The sequence below is a fragment of the Myxocyprinus asiaticus genome, chromosome 39, assembly GCF_019703515.2.
Source record: "Myxocyprinus asiaticus isolate MX2 ecotype Aquarium Trade chromosome 39, UBuf_Myxa_2, whole genome shotgun sequence".
NCBI lineage: Eukaryota > Metazoa > Chordata > Actinopteri > Cypriniformes > Catostomidae > Myxocyprinus > Myxocyprinus asiaticus.
In genome coordinates, this window is record NC_059382.1 from 1228504 (window position 1) to 1232500 (window position 3997).

A 3997-nucleotide genomic window follows, 5' to 3' on the forward strand; every position below is an offset into this window, starting at 1 on the left:
ATCTGAGTTCTATTGTTAACACATCTGATGTACATCTGTTGTCGTCTCTCAGATCGTGATATCTGCTGTGACAGAAACTCTCTGGAGAAGCTGCGCTGATTGACGTGAGTCTCTCTCTCCCCGCAGTGTTGAGATGGTTCAGTCCGGCGGAGGATGTTACAGCAGTCAGACTGTCCCACAGTGAACACTCGAGGGGGATCTGAGTGGATCCAGCACACTGTGTTCATGTCAAAGCTCAGACCTTCAGCAGAGTTACACCACAGGCCTGTCATGTATGCATAAACCTTTTAATATGTATTTACGCCTCTGTGAGACTCAACACAGCAGGTTCTTTATGAAGATACATGTGCAACACAAGTGTGTCTTTCGGCCTTTAATCACGTTCAGGATATGAATGATAGAATTAAAGTAAAAATACTCATTCTTGATATCAGCGATAGAATTGCTTCTAGTGCTAATGTTCATTTTCTTAACTAGGAAAAACCTTCATTCTTGATATACTCATTCTAGATATAAAAAAAGGAAATTCAACTAGTAAAAACATAATATTTGATAGTGATTGTAACTAGTAGCCTTTTACGATATCTTTAATTACCCTTTTAGTTTATTGATATCCAACACATGCTTAGATATTAAAAATGAGCATTTTTAGTAGTTGTATAATTCAATTGCTGATATCAGGAATGCACATTTGTACTAGTAACAATGTGATACTTGACATGAAATATGATCGTTTTACTAGTGAGTGCATAGCTGATACGGGTGTATCTGGAAGTTCAACTTGTAAGAAATTAATTATAGATATCTGCAACTGCATTTTGAACAGGAGTGAATGACAGATCATTGTGAAATTTTACTAGTTCAAATTCCATTGCTGATATCAAGAATTATAATTTTCACAGATTGAAAATTTGGCAAACATGGGAAAAAACATTCGTTATTGGTGCAATTACACTTGTGGCGCAGAAATTAAAATTAAAGGGACAGTTCACCCAAAATTGTAAATTCTCTCATTATTTACTCACCCTCATGCCATCCCAGATGTGTATGACTTTCTTTCTTCTGCAGAACACAAATGAAGGTTTTTAGAAGAATATTTCAGCTCTGTAGGTCCATACAATGCAAGTGAATGGTGACCAGAACTTTGAAGCTCCAAAAAGCACATAAAAGTAATCCATAAGACTCCAGTGGTTTAATCCATGTCTTCAGAAGTGATATGATAGGTGTGGGTGTGAAACTATAAATCTCCATTTTCACTTTCACATTCCTCTTCTTTTGTTTTTGGAGATTCACATTCTTCGTGCATATTGCCCCCTACTGGGCAGGGAGGAGAATTTATAATAAAAGTACTTCAATATCGATCTGTTTCTCACACACACCTATCATATCACTTCTGAAGACATGGATTAAACCACTGGAATCTTATGGATTACTTTTATGCTGCCTTTGTGTGATTTACTGAGCTTCAAAGTTCTGGTCACCATTCACTTGCATTGTATGGACCTACAGAGCTGATATATTCATCTAGAAATCTTTATTTGTGTTCATCAGAAGAAAGAAAGTCATACACATCTGGGATGACATGAAGGTGAACTATTACTTTAACATGTTTTTTGTTCATTCCACAGATTTTTCTCCAGAAAATGTGTAAAAGTGTGCATTGGGACTGAGTAATTGGTGAATAATACACGTGATGCTGCCTCATCATTTGGCAAAGCAAGGTCTCTTAGAAGGCAGCATAAAGAATGATCTCATGAAAATCTGAGAAAATTATTGTGGTGACACAATGATTGCAAAAATATCCTTTTTCGCAAAATGATCTCTGCCGTTTAGCGGGTAAAGAAACAGACCAGGGAACCGTTATATCAAACTAATACAAAAGATGGAGTGTTGTGTTTTATGCCTATAATAGTGCATATGGTACCATACTAATGTACAGTGTGTACATACTTACTACATGCTTTATTACTACTATATGTTAACATAAAAGGTTGCAGCAGGAGTCTTGTGTGAGTGACCGTCTTGTGTGTTTGGAACGTTATTGCGTAGTCTATGGTAAACTGATAATCTCAGTGGCAACTATTTATTTACTAGGCCATTGACCTGAAAGCAAAAAAATAGGTAGAATTTTAACTAAATAAAATACAAACGGCTCTTTCTCGCTATCACTCGTGTGCCAATGGTGGATCAAACAATACTTCGCGGACCCACTGCGGCACCTCCGTGTTGAAGACCCTGGGGCTCCCTTTTTAGTGAGATCAGTCAGCGGGCTGGTGACGTCGGAAAAATTAGGCACAAACCTTCGATAGTTGTCGGCCAGCCCCAGAAACTGTCTCACCTTCTTTTTGGTCTTAGGTCTCGGGCAGGTCGCGATCGCTGTGGTTTTATCACTTTGAGGTCACACCTGCCCCTGACCCAAGTGGAACCCCAGATACCATACCTCCACCTGTCCAACTGCGCACTTCTTCGGGTTTGCTGTGAGCCCTGCACATCGCAGCGACCTCAGAACCACCCTCATTACTGTAAATAATGATATCATCCAAATAAGCAGCGGCATACGCAGCGTGCAGTCTGAGGATTCGGTCCATAAGCCGCTGAAACGAAGCTGGGGTCCCAAACAAACTGAACGGAAGGGTCACAAGTTGGTGTAATCCAAACAGTGTGGAGAAGGCCGTTTTCTCACGGGACATCAGCATTAAGGAGATCTGCCTATATCCCTTTGTCAAATCCAGTGTCGAATAAAAGCGAGCCGAGCCCAACCGATCGAGCAGTTCATCAGTACGAGGCATTGGATATGCGTCAAATTTAGACACCGCGTTGACCTTTCTATAATCCAGACAGAACTGGACAGAGCCATCGCTCTTAGGTACCAGAACCACCGGGCTGGCCCAATCACTGTGGGATTCTTCTATTACGCCCATATTGAGCATGACCTTTAATTCTTCCCATACTACTTGTTTCTTGTGTTCGGTAGGGACGACTACATACCACTACCCCGGGGGTTGTCTCGATGTGGTGTTTTATGAGATTAGTGCATCTGGGGAGAGGCGAGAACACGTCAGAGAAATTATTTTGCAACCTGGCAACCTCCGTACGTTGTGACAGCGAGAGGTTGTCTCCGTGAGGGACCAGGGTGAACTGATTGGCTTTTAGACTCACCTCCAGGCTGAGCTCCTCCCTCTCCGGAACTACCGTCGCCAAGGATATGGGGACCACCTCCCTCCATGGTTTTAGTAGGTTGAAGTGGTAAATTTGATGAGCTCCACCCCTATCCGTACGCACTACCTCATAATCGAATTCCCCAACTTGCCGTGTGACCTCAAAGGGCCCTTGCCACTTTGTGAGTAATTTAGAGCTCGATGTGGGCAGTAATACAAGTATTTTATCTCCCGGTGCAAATTCCCGTAGCCGAGCTCCCTGTTATACCGCCGGGACTGACGTTCTTGTGCCTGTAACAAATTCTCCTGTGATAGTCGCCCCAGTGTGTGGAGTTTAGCTCTCAGGTCAAGAACATATTGAATGTCATTTTTGCTTTGTGAAGGTCCCTCCTCCCAGTTTTCCTTCATGACTTCTAACACGCCACGGGGCTTACGCCCATATAACAATTCAAATGGGGAAAACCTGGTGGAGGCTTGCGGGACCTCTCATACTGCAAATTATAGGGGTTCGAGCCACCTGTCCCAATTCCAAGCATCTTCGTGCATGAACTTACGAATCATATTTTTTTAAGGTCTTATTAAATCGTTCGACCAAGCCGTCCATTTGTGGATGGTACACGCTTGTCCAAATCGATTTAATACCTAATAATTCATACAGCTCGCGTAGTGTACGTGACATGAAAGTAGTGCCCAGGTCAATGAGGATTTCTTTCAGAATCCCCACTCGGGAGATTATTCTGAAGAGTGCCTCCGCAACACTACGTGCTGAGATGTTGCGAAGAGGCACTGCTTCCAGGTATCGTGTTGCATAGTCCACCAGAACCAACACAAAGCGATGC